Genomic DNA, 20,200 nt, shown 5'->3' on the forward strand with positions numbered 1-20,200 from the left:
TACTTCCTTTCGTAGAGAGACTATTTCAGCTTCCAATGCCTCTCTTTCCTTGTTGCTTTCCTTTAATTCTTTCCTGAGCGATTCTTCAATTCGTTTGTATTCTTCAACCTTGATTTTAAGATTTAGGACTTGTTCCCTTTCTGTCTTTAATTCGTCTTCAAGAGTGTTGACATGCTTCTTTTCAGCCTTGAGCTCTTTGATAACCCTGATCACTTCATTTTGAAATTCAACCTCAGTCATCTCTTCTTCTCCTTCTTCGTCAGATGCCTCTTTCTTATTGTGCTTGGCCATAAACAATACTCTTCTATTGATTTCTTCTTTGTTATCATTGTCTTCATCAGATGAGGAGCTATCTTCTTTGGAGAAGAAACTCTTCTTAAACCATTTCTTCTTGCCTTGCTTGTTGTACTTCCTAGGACCTTTCTTTCCCTTCGTAACAACCTCATTTTTGTGAGGACACTTGGCTACAAAATGCCCAACCTCACCATAATCAAAACATATTAATGGAAGTTTACCTTTGAATTTTCTCGTACCTGTTCTCATTTTCCACGTGAAGTAGGCAAATTCTTTATCTGGAAATTCTTCTTCATCCTTACAACTGCAAGTTTTTGCTTTCGGAGTCTTCTTGTCCTTACTAGTCTTCTTGGATGTGACAAATGTTGTTTCTAAGTGAGATGTGCCATCCTCTTCTTCAAACCTCATTTCATATGCCGTAAGAATTCCATGAAATTCATTTATGCTGAGATTGGTCGGATTCGATCTATCTTCCAAGACAGATATCTTTGGGTTGAATCTTGCTCGCAAGGTTCTGAGGATATTTCAGACAACAATTTTTGTGTCGACAGGTTCTCCCAAACCTTCCAATGTATTTGTTGTTTCATCAACACGCTGAAAGTATGTAGCAATATCTTCATCTTCCTTCATTCTAAGTTGCTCAAATTTTGCCCTGAAAATTTGAAGCTTTGATTCTAACTAGCTATAAGCACAAAAAGAAAAGAAACAACCTAGGTTGAAAAATGTCCTGTAAATCTAAATGGAAGTAGAATATAATTAAATTTGAATATTTTACCTCTAGGTTCCTATGATTTGATGATAGGAATGGATTGGCTATAGAAAAAAATCTGTAATAATTTGTTTAGAGAAAATTGTTACTCATATCAGTGATGACGGAAAAGTTCAAGTGAATAAAGGCATTACCAAACCTATATTCACCAAACAAATTTCAACCTTGTAGCTAAAAGGGTGTTCCTAGAAAGGTTGTCAACTTTTTATTGTCTAGATAAAAGAAAACACAGAGAAAAAAATAACTATAGGTGATACTCAAGCTTGCCCCATACCTCTTTAGTATTTTTGCAACTCAATACCTTAAGATAGACAGATTTGATAAGCCCACTGATAATAAGATCTTTAGCCTTTGCATCATATACCATATTTTTCTTACCTTGTTCATTCAGGGTCAATGTGAAGCCTTTTTCAACAATTTCCCATACTTCGTATCCTTGTGCCAGCAAATGAACCTGCATTCTTCCACTCCAAAGTGCATAGTTATTTCCATTGAACAAAGGAACTCTATTCTTGGTGTATTCCATGATCTCCTTCCAGTTGTTAGACTGTTATTGAAGGAACCAAGCTCTGATACCAATTGTTGGAAATACTGAGAGGGGGGTGAATCAGTATTCCTTAGCAATTAGCACTTTTAAATCTTTTCAGAGCATTAGTTAATCTTCAATTATTATTAATGTTTATCCAGTAACAACAGTAAACAAAAGAACACAATAGGCACAAGAATTTTAGGTGGAAAACCCCCATGGGTCAAAAACCACCGAACGCTTTTCTAATAAATTCTTTAATCTTCAGCCCCAACTGAAATGAAAGTTACAACTTCCTAGAATTCTAGAAAAGCATTCTTCTCCAGCTCCCACTGGAAGGACGCCCCAACGCCTTGGTTTCTTCAATAGTCAACTGAATGGATGCCCCAACATCCTAGACCAACCTACCACCCTGAAGTGTTCACAGGCTCCAACTTGTAGGCGACTTCATGCACCTGCCTAACACCTCCCTGCCACCCTATAATGATCAGAAGTGAGACAAGAGTGTGGACTCCCATACCAGGGACAATGATCCACGATACAATATGATTTACAATGATTTTCTTGTACTTGACCGAACACCCAATCACACTATGACCTGCAACCCAACCATGACATCATCCCAACAGTGACTCCTATACCTCCCAACAATGCCTCTTTGACTCTAGGCAGATTGACTCTTTTACAATAATGACTCTTTTACAAATTTACAATGATGACTCTTTTACAACACTAGCTTTTTTACAAGACCTGACACTTGACTTGACATTGCTTCTTGGATCACTTGCAGTTGCTGAGGTATTGTTGTGCTTGCTTCAAGTAATGGTACTTTGGCATTGCATGTCCTTCTAGTATGTGTCTGAGTTGTTCTAAAGTGTCATCCTTCCTACACATGCATTAACAAGCAAGACCCAAACAAATACAAAACAATATACTTACGTTGTCTTGAAAAAACATATGTCAGAGATGATATTCAAAATTCAAATGCAAACACTAATCATACATACCTTGCTATAGCAGACTTACCCTTAACTGTTGATGTGTGGTCCTTACTGCAGTGATCCTTGAATGCATACTTTTTCTTGCCTTCTAGGAGCTCGATATTGAATCTGTTGTATCTAAGTAATTTCGAATCTCCAAGGTCCGAAATTTCGTCCTTTGGTAGCCCTATGTGTCCTCTTTCCAACCCCACAGGTCTGATCGAGATTGGATACTTCAAGAAAGAGTTATGCCCAATCTCCCACGATGACCTCATTATAGACTGGTTCAATAGATCGAACTTGTATGCAGTGCCATATGTCACTATTTCGACCTTCGTCCTTGAAAATGATACCCGACAAACTGCAATTCGTCCTCTTTCTGTCACTGTTCACGAAATTTGAATCTAATCCTCAAAGAGAAAGTTATGACGATTTTCCGGAGGTAACCTGTTTGACATGGAATTCGGAAACCTGCAAAAACCCTAACTTCTTAAGATAATATCTCCGAAAATATAGAAAACCAAGATCTGAAATTCGGTCATGAGGTTCATCAAGATTTCGGCGCAAATGGGTTTTAATTTCAGCTTCTGAAGCTTCTTATAAAAAAAGTTATAGCGAAAATCCCATGATGACCTATTTGAAGCAGTGAAATCCTAGAATCCAAGGCTCTAAACTTGCTTCAAAACAGACCTTCAAACTTGATCATAATTTTGTGCGCTAACCAAACCTCAACGAAACCTTAAACTCCCCGCAACAAATCCTGCATTAGAAGCTCATGAGGGCCGAAAAATTACGGAGGTATTCTCACAAGATAGTTCATTGAAAAGTTCTTACTAGAGGAGGATATGAGGGTCACTATTTATAGAAATGTCTTGAGTTGAGAGGGTCCTCAACAAGTGAATGTTGGAGGGCTTTTAGGAGCATAAAACATTATTAATTATTGACTATTCAATGACCACAACCAATGATGAGTGCCATGCCACAACCCCATGGGGTTTTAGCCCACTAACTGGGGTTACTAACTTCAAACACGAATAACTTTCAAACCGTGAAGAACTACGTGGTGTACCATATACCAACGGAAACATCTCGACGCGTAGGATCCATCTAGAAGATCCTTGACTCAGAATAGGATGAGTTGTCAAGTCGAAATGCCCATGCAAGATCGGGGTAGCCCCTAGTGTTGCTTGGGTTGACATCAATGACAACCACTGATCAACAATCCATTACCCTTGGTTCTTAATGTGAGGTGGATGTCCACTTATTCAAAGGATAAATGGTGTGTCAACTTCACATTGTATGGTTCATTTGACTTTCTTATAAGCCGAGGGTTTTCTTTATTTGGTGATCTATTAGGGATCCCTAAGGGTTCACTAGCTAAGAGTGGGCTTTTAGATGGGTTTGTCCAGTTTGTCAACACGCTGCAAGCCATATCTTTTGGAAGTGTCTATTTTCCAAGCATTGGTGGAGTGATGTTGAGGATCAATATTAAACTCTCTTTCAAAATAGGTTGCACTAGCATGCTATAATGTTTGGAGATCATCATTCTCTTGTTCATATTGTTGGGGTATGGTAGTGCTTATGGATCTCAACTTTATTTTTCCTTTGGAAAGTCTAGTGTAAGATCATTTTTTAGAATAAGTGTAGCTCATTATCTACCTTCTACTCTATGTGTTAGAATGACATACGACATCAACCACTGGCTAAGGGGGGCCTATTGATCAAGGATGCCCAATCTGTTGACCCTACTACCTACTTTGATTTTATTTCAGCTTTAGTTGCTCTTTGGAAGAGGTTATGACGTTCACTATACATACCCTTCCACCTTTTGCATTATTGTTTGTAAATATTTTTTCTATAAATATAAGATGTATGTTTCAAAATAAAAGTATCTATCATAGACATAACCAAAGAAAATACTTAGGAAGGTATGAAGGAACCGATGAAGATGTCCACAAATAGAGACAACAGAGAAAGTGCTTCAAGCAAAACCTACAAGAATGAAAGCATTGAACTCATAACTTGCAATAATGAAAGCACTACACTCCAGACAAGTTTGAAAGATGTAGTGAAATATGACATTGTACATGGATGGCCTCCTTGCTAAGTGGTCCTTAATTAATATTGAAGTACAAATAATGAAACAACATAGATTCTATACTTGACCCTTCTTTGGGTCTTGCGGCTCAAGAAGAGCCTCATGTCAAAGGGTTGCCAAGCCCTTAGACAAGGTCCCGAGCAATGCTCCATATCTTCGGAATATAAAAGCAACAAATAATGATGTGAAAGTACAAAAATTTATAAGTGATGATGGCACTGAACTAGAAAATATCTTAGAAAAAGTGTTTCAAATCATTAATCAAGATGTCCTTTCAGAGGATGTCCTTGATAATGAGATCATCCTAGTGATGGAGGAAGGCCTCATTGATGAGGCATTATGTAAGATGGAAACGTTGTTAATGAGGACAATCTAATCTAGTGGTAAAATAGTTCAATGTGGTTGTCGTGTCTAAAGATGATGTCCTACTAGCCAAGTTAATGTGGAAAAGGAGCATGAAGAGAATGTCCTTGATTTTAAATGATGGTCTAGTTATGAAGAGAATTGTACAAAGAATGACATCACACATATGAAGGATGGCCTACATCACTTAAATAACAAAATTAATGGGATTGACTCTAAATTTATGAAAGGAAAGCTTTCCAAATAAGGATGACCTACTTAGACAAAAAATTTAAAGATCATTATGACATCTTGTAAAACTTGGATGCCCTACTTGCCAAGGATGGCATAGTTAATGTGATTTTAATTTACTTGTATCTACCATCTTTTTTTGTGTAAGTCAGAGATTTATATTAACAGAGAAAAACTATAGTACAAAAAATCTGCACTAGCAGATCGAGGCCTGAAGAGAATAAGCCAAACATTCTAATTCCCACCCTTTAAAACCACAAATATGGCTATTATCTGCACACCACGCAGGGTGGCTGTTTCTGCTATCTGACAATGCTTGAGAATAGAAAATACTGACACGAGGGCCGCAATCCTTCAACCCACATAGACTATGGTAATGACAAAATCCCATATTTTGGGGAGACCAAGAAAACCGATCAGGAAAGATGAGCATACAAGAAGAAGGATGAGAGATAACAACAGAACCCGAGAATTAAGGAGACTGCCCAAACCTGCTCATCGTGTCTAAGGCCTGTTCCAGCACATGGCTATCAACTCTTGCTTGCAGGGAGTGATAGTTGCGGCATTCCTCTTGCTTTTCTTGCCGCAGGCCTCCAGTTTGTCTTGCATCTGGGCTGAGGTTCTGCCTGAGGAGCTTTATGAGCACCGTAACTTTCTTGGACAGTGAGTCAACCGTCTCATGCACTGCAGTGACTTTGAAATCCAAAGCTTCATACATGGCGTACAGACTTTTCATCTGTGCCTCCGGGATCACCTGGTCATTCTGGGGGAGCTTTTTACTGTCTTCCGTTGCTTCCAGAGCACGCGCTAGCAGGGTTTTGACTCTCCAGCTTTCCGCTTGAGTACGCACAAACTGAGTTGCGCGCTTAGTGACTGTGCCAGGATCTTGAAGCCAGTCGACTTCCTGCGCTATATCCTTCTCCGACCGCTTTCGTTCTTCTTCTTTCACCGAGGCCTCCAATTCAGACAGCTTGCGTTTGTTCTTCGCCGCTGTCCTGGTTTCATACATCTCCCTTGCTGTTTGGAGTTCCATGTTCGCCTTAACACTGCGGCAGCCATCACCTTCCATACTTATCCTAACACTTGCAGCGTAAGACCTGGCGCTGAGAGTCGAAAATGGATGAACCGGAGCGATGCAGTGCAAAATTCTGTTCCTGGCTATGCCTCCACTCGCTGCTAAATAGTTGATCTGGAGGATATTGCTCATGACCACCCGAATTGCCCGAAACGACGTGGATGTACTGACATAATTGTTGCTGCTTTGAAATGTGTTTTCCGAGTGGTGTATCCAACCTTTCACATTAATGTTGCCTCCTCCTTCTCTAATCAGAGAATGCCATGTGTCCTCCAACTTGCTGTGGTGACGGCGGTGATCGTTGCGGCCCATCATATTAGATTTGTTTCCTTTATTCCCCTTCTGTTGCCATAAACGCACCGGAATTACCTGTCCTTTTGTTTTCTGCCAACTTTTAATGTCCGTGCCCACTTCTTTGTTCTTCATCATGAAGAGAAACCCGGTGTCAGAACGCCTTCCGGTTGAGCCCGGTTGGCATTATCCTTGTCTTGTTCGGCCAGCTGGATGCACTTCCTTTTCAAGTCTGGGCAGTTCACCTGCTGCCAACAGTTGTCCCATTCCCTATTTTGATTATCGATGCCATGGTTTGCTAGGTGGTCCGCAATCGCATTTGCTTTGCGCCTCACTGCCTGGAAGACTAACCCTCTCATACCGCTGATCAACTCAGCTATGTTTTCCGTCACCTTTGCTAATCTCCAATGCTTCGTGGCTTTGCTTGCTTTGGTTCCGCCATAGATTCTCTTAGCCACAAATATTACCAGGGCTGAGTCACCTTCAACCACCGCTGTATAATTCTGCATGTCTCTTAGAATCTGTAGTGTTCTAAAGCTGCAAACTCCATTTCATTGTTTGTCCCCTCTCCCAGAGCTTTGCAGTAAATATGAATAATGTCTCCTTTATAGTCTCTTATGATTCCTCCAATGCCCGCCATCCCAGGGTTTCCTCTGGATGCGCCATCATAATTCAACTTCAGCCAGCCCACCGACGGGTAAATCCAACTGCTGGACTCGGATTGCGGGCTTTGTTGGCTCCTCGACGTAGCCATGCTCTGGTTGGTGTGCAGCTGGAAGAGTTTTAGAATCCGTAAGTCACTAGATGACGGCTTCTCATTAGTTTCCTCTTTTACTTTTACTTGAATTAACTGTTTAATATTTCTCATGAGAGTGTCTATGGCATGCTCTGTGTTTCTGTATTCATCTTGGAATATTCTCCTGTTACGCTCCTTCCAAATGGTCCATGTTAAAAACCCGGGCAGAACTTTCCAAATGTTGTTGACCCTGGAGTTTTTTGAGAAGTTTTTTTGCCAATTTTGTATAGTATCCTGAATGGACTCCCTATTTCTGTTAGAGTTTAGCATTACACCCTCCGCCCAATTCCATATATGGCAAGCCCAGTCACAGGAATTAAATAAATGATTCATTGTTTCTTCCTCTGCCATGCACATTGGGCATCTGGACGGCCCATGAAAGCCTTTGCTGCGTAGATTTTCCCAAGTCAAGGTTTTTTTCCTCATTAAAAGCCAGAGGAAAGTTTTGATTTTTGGCCAAAACAGGCCGTCCCACACGTTATGACTCCAGGGTGAAACCTCCCTTTGCTCTGTAATTTCTATTAGTTCCCTGGCTTCCTTGAGTGAGAAATTTCCGTTACCCTTCATTCCCCATCTGAGCTGGTCCTGTTCGTCCGTCTTCCTTATTTTCCTTTTGAGTAATTGGTCAGTTAGATGCTTTGAACTGTCATCTTCCCCATTGCTGTTATCCAAGTCAAATTTTATCCATTCTCTCCAGATGGGATCCCTGCTATTCCAGTCCCAGTATTGGTTAACTCTGTAACGACCTTCGTGTTGACATTTCTGCTTGAGCTGATCGAGTTCGGGCTTTTCCAGTTTTGGGAGCTGCTGCCACGCATCTTCCCAAAAAAGCGCTGAATGCCCATTCCGGATCTCCCAGAAACTGTTTTCCTGTACCAAGTTGCGATTTTTCCGAGCAAGATTCCATATGGGTGATCCCTCAGGAACCTCCTGAAGCCTAATAAGATCATTACTGTTGTGTTCGGGGGTATATTTCTCTTTCCAATGTCTTGCCCAGGGGAGATGGGGCTCTTTTATCCATCTCCACCAGAGTTTAGCTCCACAAGTCATGTTGATGATTGAAGGATCCACTAGATTTAGGCCTCCCATAATTTTTGGTTTACAGAGTTTATGCCATGCTACAAGCGCCCATTTTTTCTTCTCCCCATTACCATTCCATAAAAAGGATCTTTGGATTGTTCTAATCTGTTGGAGGATGCCCTTGGGGGATGGCAGCATGGAGAGAAAGTACTGAGGTATAGCTTGCAGAACAGCCTTTGTGAGAACAAGTCTCCCCGCAAAATTAAGTGCTCTGTACGTCCAGTGCTTGCACCTTTTCTCCAGGTTAGCTATAATTCTCTCCCAGTGCACTTTTTGCCAGGGTTTGAGAGTTAGCGGTGCTCCCAAATATCTTGAAGGTAGACACCCTTTTCTGAACCCAAGTATATTAGAGAGGTGCTTCTGAATAGCTGGATGAGTATGGAAGAAGTAAATTGTGGATTTGGAAAAATTAATTTCCATTCCGGATGCCTTGCTGAAAAGATCAAGGATTTTCTTATAAGCTAGAGCCTCTTTCACTGTGGGGGTTCCATGTAACATCGTATCATCCACAAATTGTTGGTGTGTTGTTGCTGGCAGAGATTGGATAAGCTGAAGGCCCTTGATTTTCCCCTCTCTTTTTGCTTTGGCTATCAGTCTACTGATACCTTCCATAAGAATAACGAACAGGAAGGGGGAGAGAAGGTCCCCCTGTCTTATTCCCCGAGTAGGTGAAAAGGGTTCAGAGGGAGATCCATTGACAAGGATTGAAAATATGGATGACTTAATAAGGGCTAAGATCCAATTGATCCATAGTTTGCAAAAACCGAAGGCTTTTAGAATGGCTTCTAGATATTGCCAACTGACTTTGTCATAGGCTTTCGATAGATCAAGCTGCATTAGCATTCCTGCTAATTTCCTAGTTTGCAGGGTGTGAATCATTTCTTGAGCTAGAAGAATGTTGTCTAAGATCTGTCTCCCTTCGACATACCCGGATTGCTCTTCTGATATGAGGCCAGGAAGAATAGGCTTGAGTCTATTAGCTATAACTTTTGAAATAATTTTATAAATGACATTACACAGAGCAATTGGTCTGAACTTCTCAGGAGAGTTTGCTTCTTCCATCTTTGGGATAAGCGCTATGAAGGTTGAGTTGAGAGATTTGAGGATGGTACCAGATTTCCTAGAGTCCTCAACAACTTCCCATATCTCATGCTTTACTAGGTTCCAGCAGGCTTTGTAAAAATTAATGGTGAAACCATCCGGTCCAGGGGCCTTATCACTAGGCATACTTCGGACAGCTTCCTCCACTTCCTCTAAGGTTATTTCTCTGCTTAGAGCTGAGTTCTGAGCGCCGGTGATGGTTTTGGGGATGGCTGAGATGAGCTCCTTGATGGCATCCTCTCTGTTTGCTGACGGTTCCTGGGCAATACTGCTGAAGTGCTTGGTTAGTAAAGCCGCTATGTCTTGGTGATTCTTTAAAGTTTCACCATTCTCATTCTTGAGTTCCAGAATTCTATTCGCACTTCTGTAATCTAGTGCAGATCTGTGAAAAAATTTGGTGTTCTGCTCACCCTCTTTAAGCCACCGAATCCTGGATTTCTGCTTCCAAAGAGTCTCTTCCTGCTGACAGCGTGTATGCCACTGACCAGTTAGAACCCTTTCCTGCTCTGCAAACTCTTCATTGTTGTGCCCTGAAGCCCACGCTTTGTGAATCTGTTCCAGTTTGTCTTCTATCAAGGTTTTCTCCTTAAAGATATCTCCAAACTCCGTAATGTTCCATTCTTTGATTTTGGCTTTTGTGTACTTTAGTTTCTTCTGAAGGTTGAACATTTTGGAACCCCCTCCAATCACTGGTTCAGACCACCATTTCTCTACCAGATTGAGGAAGTTGGGGTGATCCAACCAAAATTTTTCGAATCTGAAAGGTTTATTCCTGGGGGTACCATGGATAGCTGCTATTAAAGATATTGGCCAGTGGTCAGATCCTCCACTTGGAAGGATATCTGACTCAACTAGAATACCATTCATAATGATGCTCTCTGAGATGATAAATCTGTCCAGACGAGAGGCAATCAGCCTATCTCCCCCTCGTCTATTATTCCATGTATAAGTGCCACTCTTAGGTGGGATATCCACCAGTTTGGCACTCTCAATGAAATTTGTAAATAATTCAGCATCCCTGCTGAGTTTTCTTATTCCCCCTTTCTTCTCCAGAAGAGTGGTTATCATGTTAAAGTCACCCCCCATGATGCACTTGGAGTAAGGATGTCTAGAAATTAAACTTGACAGAGACTTTAAAAAAGTTATTTTATCCTCTATCTTCTGGGGTCCATAAACATTTATACATAAGAAGGATTCAGAGTTACCTGTGGGCTGGGCTTCCACGGCTATAAAAGCTCTGGTTGCTTCTGCTGATATGATTTGAAGCACTCTTGAGTCCCACAACGTGACTAGACCTCCTTCTCACCCCTGACTTTCTACTTCCATGTAGTTAAGGTGGTTTCCAAGCTGCTTTTTGATGTTAGCCATGCTTGTATTACTGCTTTTAGTTTCTTGAATGAAAAAGATATCCGGTTTTTCTTTCTGAAATTTTCTTTTCAGAATTCTCTGCTTTGCTTGGCTGTTTAGCCCTCTTGCATTCCATGATATGATTTTCATGATTAACTAGAAGAATTATTGGTAAAAAGAGAAGGCATCTAGAGCCTTCATCTTCCCTGAGTTTATCATTAATATTCCAAGCTCCTGCAGAGCTTCACCACTTGTTCTCCTTCCTCTCTTCTTTTTTTGCTTAGATCTTGTTGAGTTGTGGAGAAGCCTCTTTGGTGGGTTCCCAGCTCCTCTTGCTATACCTAGCTTTCTGCTTTGTCTTTCTAACTCTGCTTTTTGCCTCGCAATGAATAGCTCATTGACCTTTCTGATTTCTTCTTCCGGCACATTTTCTATGCCTCGAGATTTCCAGTTTTCTGCCATGACTGGTAGGTTCATTCCTTCCTTTGCTAGAACTTCCTCCAGTTCTAAATCATCGCTTCCTCCATCGCTGGTGAGCATATCTGCATCCTCCTCAGGTTCTTCTGTTTGCTCCTTCATTTGGACTTCGGTGCTTATCATGTTTTCTTCTGTTTCTTTTGTAGTTTGCCCTGTACTATCGATTGGCCCACCATTGGAGGTGAGAGCTTTATTCGGATCCTCTGAGTCTGTGTCTAACTCTAAGACTTCAAAGGTATTCCTGTGGTATCCTCGTTCTGTTTCTATTATGTTTGCTCTTCTTCGGTTGGCTCTTTGTCTTATCTTGGGTTTTACAAAGTTATCTCTGCCTTTGTCTGCTTGCTCTGTTTTAATGACTTCTTCTTGTTTGTTCAGATGACATTCCCTCATTAGATGTCCATGCTCATGACATTTTCGGCAGCGAAAAGGAATTTGTTCATAATCTATTGCTTGGAAGTAATCCTCATCCCTGTACTCTAGCCATAGACCCTCATGTAGAGCACCGGAGACATCCATTTCCACGCATATTCTTGCACATGAGGTGTATTTTCTTTGTATGGTCGCTTTTGAGGCCTTGACAAAAGTACCCAGCCGATCCCCAATTTGTTTCAGTGTTGAGATACCCCAGTAGTCAATGGACAGAGAAAACAGCCTTATCCATACTAGTACCTGAGTGAAAGTTTCCCTTTCTGGAACAAAATTTGGTTTCCATGGCCGCATGTAGAGACCCGCTGATGCTAAGAAATACGGACCTCCATCAAAAATTTTGTCCTTGTCCTCTAGCTTGGTAAAAACTACAGTAAAGAAGCCTTTTGCTCCTAAGTGTAGTTTCACATCGCCCTTGGGTTTCCAGTGTTGTCGTATCCATTGGCATAGAGCTCTTTCAGATGGCCATAAACCCATAAACTTGCAAATGACTGCATGCTCTGCCATGTGTTCTCGATAAGCTTGGATCTCCGGATCTACTATGACAACTCTTAGGGTCTCTGCTTTCTTAGGTTTGCAGGTTCCGCTCGCTGTTGGGTGGTTGCTGGGGTTCGAGCTGGTTTCACCTTCCATTCCTTCTTTCCCCTAGGGGTCTTCCTTTTGTTCCCCCTTCTCCTTTGACTGCTTCTCATTATGATCCGCGAGTCTTTGTCCTGTTGTGGTATTTTTTCCAGTATTCACCAATCCCTCAACTTCTTTTTCCTTGATTTGAGGTTTGTTGTCGGGTCCTCTGCCCTCTTCTTGTTTTTTCTCCTTGTTTTTCCCGCTATTCTGCTTGAGTCTCTCGTATCCTGAAATTCTGACTCCTTCCTGCGCTGTTAGTTTCTGCTTCTGCATGACTATTTGTTTGAAAGAAGGGGTCCCAATGGACCCCTCGTTGACCATCTGTAGGGTCAGATTTTGTCCCCTTCTGAGCAAAACCGCTAGCCTCGATCTATTCGCTTCCAGCTCTGTGTCTGTAATAGTGCCCAGAAACCCTAACCTCAAGGCGCCGCCATCGCTCCTGCTCTCCACTTCCTTAACTCCCGCTACTTGTATCTACCATCATTATGATACTACCAACAAGAAAGATGACACAAATGAATTGTACTACTTATATCATGAAGACAAAGTACAAAATGTGATGTGAAATTTGTGAAGGGAAACCCGGAGAGAAAATTGTTTTGAGTGATAATAATTTCACTTAAATTAGGGGACAACCTATTTATGAAGAATGCTTATATGATGCATCACAAGGATATCATGAGCGCAAAGGGAAAATTGTACAAGTAGGATAACCTACTTAACATAATTCAAGGAAGTAGACGCCCTATTCATTATGGTTGCTACAATCATAGTGGGTGACCTACTCAAGGAGAATGTCTTACCTAAACTTTGAAGAGGACCTTATTCATGTCTAAAGAGCGTATTTTGTTCCAACATGGACATCTCTATGGAATTTATGATAAAAATATTGAAATATTACACTATAGGGACGCCTCACAAGGTGGTAGTTTCCTATTTGAACAATAAAAACGTTAGAAGGATATCTAGCAAGAGAACATGATTAACCTACAATATTTGTACTTTGGTGTGCCATAGGATGATGACATACAATGGAGAATGAATAAGATGTATGTGAAAAATTAAATGTTTAATTATCACAACTAGGAAATCACAAGGATGATAAGATAAGATAAGATGGTTCTAATAATGTTCAATAAGTGACCACAAAAGTAAGTAACCACAAATGTAGGTGAAAAGACTGAAAAATGCAACTAGTATCAATACAATGAGTGAGTTCAATCACATCTCCTATAAAATGCCAAAAATAATACAACGAAAGGAACCAACAAAATATGTCACCAAAGAGTATGTATACAACCTTGATAAAAGTATGGTAATACAAAACACTGAGTGAGTTTGACCAAGACTGGGAAGGTGAACAACCCAACCCATGAACTTGTCAATAAATTGAGAGAGAGAGATTGGATGATGGGACTGACAATATCTAAGTCTCTTGAGTTTGATGGTTGAGGGCATGGGGGGAAAACGAGGCACTAGCTCACTATCAGAGTCCTTTGGAACCATCAGTGAATCCGACTTGTGTGATCTTGGGGGGAATGTATGAGTGAGGGGTACTTATAGCATCCAAGGTCATAAGGAAACTCCAAATGGATCTTTGGTTGCTCCTATAGATTTGGGAGGTAGTCTGATGAGCGGGTGTTGCTCTATTATGGATAAATCTGGAGGTGATCTCTCTAATGCTCTGAGAATGTGTAGTGTGATGCAAAAACTAACACCTTCAAATAGGTCTCAACAAGATTGGGTGGAATTCTACAAGGGGAGGTTGAGGAGAAACCCGAGGTCACACCATCTTATTGCCTTGTGCACTTTGGAAGTATGTTTTCTATTTGTTTCTCTGATCTAACAAATCAACAAGAAAGTACGTGGTAATCAATACATTCGTCCCAGGACGGAGCATGGCATGCAGAAGCTGAGATTTGTGATTAAAGATATCCCCAATGAAATGGCCAAGGATCTCTAGTCTTGGTACCAGATGAACGTAGAGAGGTAGCCCCCTAAGTCCCTATAAGGAAATGATAGCATCCTTTGATCTCATAATAGAGGGGACACCAAAAAATGAGGTGCATCTTCGTCTCTAGATTTTGTGTTAGTTTTTTATGGATATGGTAGCATCAGACATGTGTTCTAGTCTCTAAGGTGTTGGAGGAGCTAAGGAACACGAGATATCCTAAACCCTGAAAAGGTTTTGAGAGAAAACACTTAGAAACCCCTTAAGTAAATTAATTGATCAATAATTAAAATATTAATTAAAATTTAAAAGGTATTAATTGAGGAAATCAATTTTTCTCTAGAGACTTTCGGAAAAGTGATTTGACAGAGTCTAAGACGATTTGAGCCATTGATCATGATTAGATCTTGGTCATTGTTGCACCAGAGAGAGATTATAGGAGCAAGTCGAAGGGGATTGGAGAGGACACAGTTTACAGGTTGTGAGCAACGCAGTTTGGATTCCCCAGTTCGCGGTTCTCAGTGAGGGTGCAATTTGAGCCAAGGGAAAGATAGTATAAGTGGTTTGCACCATGAAGAATTTCTAGAGAAATTCTCAGGTGGTTTTCTAGTTTCCAAAGTCAGCGAAGGAAGGTCAAATTATCCAGTAGGGAGGTCGTATTCTACCATGTGAGTGCCCAATTTGCTAGTGCGAGTTGCCGAGAGAAGGATCGATTTAGTAGTTAGAGCTCGGATCTACTCCCGGGAGGCCTAGCGAATTGTTTCTTGAGGCAAAGAAAGGCAAGATGGCTCATCTAGAAGTGCTCAGGAGGCAGAATGAATTTATTTAAGCACGTAGTGTGTGTTTCCATTCCAACAGTGCGAGTTAGTTGGGAAGTGCGAGTTGGCTAGAGAGACCAAATTAGGGAGTTGTGAGGGAAAAAGGATTCTTCCTAGTATTTTCCTGTAAAGATAAAATTAACAAAGGATTGCCAATTGGGCATCCAGTTGTTCAACAAGTGACCACAAAAGTAGGTGACAAGACTGAAAACTTTTAATTATTGATCAATTAATTTAATTGAGGGGTTTCTACGTGTTTTCTCTCGAAACCTTTTCTGGGTTTTGGAGATCTCGTGTTCCTTAGCCCCTCCAACACCTTAGAGACTAGAACACATGTCAGATGCTACCATCCTATTGTCTTGTGCACTTTGGAACTATGTTTTCTATTTGTTTCTCTGATCTAATGAATCAACAAGAAAGTACGCGGTAATCAGTTCAGCCATCCCATGATGGGGCATGGCATGCAGAAGTTGAGATTTGTCATTAAAGATATCCCTGATGAAAGGGCCAAGCATCTCTAGTCTTGGTACTAGAAGAATGTGCAGAGGTAGCCCCCTAAGTCCCTATAAGGAAATGATAGCATCCTTTGATCTCATAATAGAGGGGACACCAAAAAGTGAGGTGCATCTTCATCTCTAGCTTTTGTGCTAGTTTTTGATGGATATGGTAGCATCAGACATGTGTTCTAGTCTCTAAGGTGTTGGAGGGGCTAAGGAACACAAGATCTCCAAAACCTAGAAAAGGTTTCGAGAGAAAACACTTAGAAACCCCTCAATTAAATTAATTGATCAATAATTAAAAGGTATTAATTGAGGAAACCAATTTTCTCTAGAGACTTCCAGAAAAGTGATTTGACAGAGTCTAAGACGATCTGAGCCATTGATCATGATTAGATCTTGGTCGTTGATGCTCCAACGAGAGATTATAGGAGAAAGTCGAAGGGAATTGGAGAGGACACAATTTACAGGTTGTGATTAAGGTAGTTTGAATTCCCCAGTTCGCAGTTCTCAGTGAGGGTGCAATTTGAGCCAAGGGAAAGATAGTAGAAGTGGTTTGCACCACAAAGAATTTCCGGAGAAATTCTCAAGTGGTTTTCTAGTTTCCAAATTCAGCGAAGGAAGGTCAAATTATCCAGTAGGGAGGTTGTATTCTAGAATGTGAGTGCCCAGTTTGCTAGTGCGAGTTGCCGAGAGAAGGATCGATTTAGTATCTAGAGCTCGGATCTACTCCTGGGAGGCCTAGCAAATTGTTTCTTGAGGCAGAGAAAGGCAGGACAACTCATCTGGAAGTGCTTAGGAGGCAGAATGAATTTATTTGAGTAGGTCGTGCGAGTTTCCATTCCAACAGTGTGAATTAGTTTGGAAGTGCGAGTTTGCTAGAGAGACCAAATTAGGGAGTTGTGAGGGAAAAAGGATTCTTCCTAGTATTTCCCTGTCAAGATAAAATTAACAGAGGATTGCCAATTGGGCATCCAGTTGTAATTCTCTATATTATATTTGTTGCATAATAATAGTAAAACCCTCATTTGCTGCATCGGTTTTCCCTTCAAGGTTTTTCCAAGGACTATTGTCCAAAAACAACGATGTCATTATTTTGTGTGTTCATCTATTTCACAGTTCTTGTTTTTATTTCCGCGATGTATTTTATTGTGAACAATTGCGGTGTGGTTTATTCGATATTTGTCGTAATAATAATTACATTAAGACAAATAAACTGTTTAGTTCAGAGAATAATATTCAATTGTTGCAGTTCAGAGGAATTTTCACATGTTATCAGAGCACGGTTCATCAGAACAAAGGCTCAAAAGTGAGGGAAGCGAGATTGTGCAGTTTTAGGGGGAGATCTAAAGCACCAGTTTCCAGATTTCCGCAAGCCAACCAAGCAGTGCGAGTAGAAGAGAGGCAGAAATCAATTTCCAATTCAAGGTGAAGGAAAAGCTCAATTTGCCTTAGATCTGTAGCAGCAGGAAGTGGGATTTTTGGAGAGGGTTCCGGTGAGCATATCAGTTAATTCATAGACCAGATCTAGCTCAATGATTTTGAAGCAAGGGTTTTGCAAAAGCAGATCAACGCAGGGAAGTAAGAGAAAAGCACATGAAAACTATACCTAGGACTTCTCTAGTGTATTTGAAGTTCTCAGATTTTCCAGTATGGCTGCAAAGAGATTCAACATTCAGGAGGCTATGGATTTGTCTTCCAGATTGGAAGATGAATTCGCTCAGATAGCTTGCCTCTCTAGCTCAACTTCACAGGGTGTTTGGTATATAGACAATGGAGCATCAGCTCACATGACAGGAGTTAGAGACTACTTCTCCAGCTATAGGGAGGAGAATATGGACTTCTAGATCCAGATGGGAAACAAGAGTAAATGTACTCCAGTCGGGAGAGGTACCATCGAGATTCAGAGGGAGTTAGGGGAAAGCACCAATGTTACAGATGTGTTGCATGTGCTCGACTTAGGTATGAACCTAATTTCAGTGTCAAAACTACAGGATAAGGGATATGATGTCTACTTCGTAGGGAAGAAGGTGTTCATCAAACACCAAAGCTAGAAGAAGGTGAAGCAGATTGGAGTTCGTAGCAACAGGCTGTATAAGTTGCAACTCGACTCTCTAAAGCCACTAGTTAGTAGCAGCAACTGTGATAGTAATAGCAGTGGGAGAGACCTAAATGAACTATGGCATAGGAGAATGGGTCATCTACACCATGTAGCACTTAGGATGCTCAAGGAGACAATGACAAGTGTTCCAGAATTAAGCACGAAACATGATGACGCGCGCATGAGGTGCGTACTTGGGAAATATGCTAAGGCAACATTCTCAAGAAGTGACAGTAGATCAGATGGTGTGTTGCAGCATATACACTCAGATATTTGCAGCGCTATGTCCACCCATGTTTTAAGAAACGGTCGTTTCGAAACCGAAACGGCCGAGTTGATCTGTTTCGCCAGCAAGGAGAGTGACCCGACCATGGAAACGGTCCGGTTGGCCGAGTCATGGGTGACTCGGCCAACCCGGCCGTTTCCGATATGACTCGGCCGAGTCACAAAGGAACGGCCCAGGCACATAAACAGCAAAAAATATATTTTTTTAATGGATTTTTTAATTGTTTTTTGTTTGGTTTGGACCCCAAACAGTTATATGAATATGCTAAATGATTTTTTGGGTCCATTTCCCCCTCCCAAACCCTATTTAACACACCCAAGTGCTCTCATTCACTCACAGCAGTCTTATGCATTTGAGTGAAAATCTTCTTTGAGAGTTAGTGAGCAGTTCTTGAGCTTGTTTTGGAGCAGCAGTGAGGAGTCTTGGAGGAGCATTGTAGCTGGAGTGAGGAGCTTCTTGGGCAGCCATTTGGAGCAGCATTGAGGAGCTGATTCTTGGAGCAAGCTTGAGGAGGCAGTTTGTGCCTGGAGGTATTTTTTCCCACCTCTATAAATCTGTTTTTGCTTAGTAAATTTTAGGTGCATATCTAGAAAGCTTAGAGAGTGTTTTTTGTCAAATAAATGAACATTGAATCAATGTTTTTTTTTTTTGTCATTTTCAGATTGTTTGCTTTCATTTCCTAGTCAAAAAATGGCATCTAGAGCAAGAGATCCTACTTGGGCATATGTTGAAATGGTTGATAGTCAAATGCAATGCAAATTTTGCCATAGGAAAATTAAGGAAGGTCCTGGGGGCATTAATAGGCTGAAACAACACTTGGCAGGGATTAGAGGCCAAATTACCCCATGTACCTCACCAGAAATTGGGGAGATTAGAAAGAATTTGTTGGCCAGCTTTGAGAAATTTAAAGAAGATAAGGCTAGGCAAAAAAACATACAGGCTGAAATTGGGAGGAAGAGGGAGATACAAAAAATGATGGCTACCAACCCCCACTATGATTTTGAGGGTTCTTCCTCTATCCCTCAAACTGAGGCATCCAACCCTTTCCGATATGTTCCTCCCTCTTTTGGTTCTGTTCAAGATAAGGGAAAGGGTAGAATGAATTTGAAAAAGGGTGATGTGACTATCAAAAGTTATTTCACTCCCTCCTCTCCATCAGATGCACATGGTCCTGAAGTTAGTAAAACTCAAATGCAGCCCACTTTAGATGACCATTGGAAGAAAGAATTGAGGGAGACTGCTTGTGATTACACAGCTAGATGGTGGTATGATGCTGATATCCCCGTTAATGCTGCTCGTTCACCATATTATGAGCCTATGTTTGATGCCATACATGCTGCTGGAAAAGGCTTCAAAGGCCCTACTATGCATGAGCTAAGGGGGTTTCGTTTGCAGAAAGAAATTCAATCCATTAATGAGTATTTGCAAGAGTTCAGGGACTCATGGGCAAGAACAGGGTGTACCATCATGTTAGATGGATGGACTGATCAAAGAAACCGTACCATCATAAACTTTCTTGTCTTCTGCCCACAGGGAACCATGTTTTTAAAATCAGTTGATGCATCTAATAAGATAAAAGATGGCCACTTGTTGTTTCAGCTATTGGATCAGGTTGTTGAGGAGGTGGGGGTGGCTAATGTTGTTCAAATCATCACAGATAATGCCTCTAACTATGTTCTTGCTGGTAAACTGTTAGAGGAAAAACACAAGGCCATCTTTTGGACCCCATGCGCTGCACATTGCATAGACCTCATGCTTGAGGATATTGGAAAATTAGATTGGGTCAAAAACACTATAGATCATGCCAAAAGCATAACAAAATTTATCTACAATCATACATTGGTTTTGAGCCTCATGAGGAAACACACTGGGGGCAAGGATATTATTAGGCCTGCCATCACTAGATTTGCTACACATTTTTTGACATTGCAATCTATGCTTTCCCAACATAGAAACTTGCAAAAGATGTTTTCCAGTGATGAATGGAATCAAAGCAATTGGTCTAACAAACCAGAAGGCAAAGAATTGAAAAGGAAAGTCCATGAAGAAACTCTTTGGAGAAAGGCAGC

General features: G+C 41.0%; 1 protein-coding gene across 2 annotated transcripts in view; it reads right to left on the reverse strand.

Annotated features, from left to right (window-relative positions):
* LOC149225118 (TAF RNA polymerase I subunit A) overlaps nucleotides 1–20,200 on the reverse strand; it is a 179,891-nt gene that overhangs the window by 44,501 nt on the left and 115,190 nt on the right. The window lies entirely within an intron of this gene.

Source organism: Pinus tabuliformis, chromosome J (genome assembly GCF_031772625.1).
Source record: "Pinus tabuliformis cultivar Carrire ecotype Pingquan chromosome J, CPIR1, whole genome shotgun sequence".
Lineage (NCBI taxonomy): Eukaryota > Viridiplantae > Streptophyta > Pinopsida > Pinales > Pinaceae > Pinus > Pinus tabuliformis.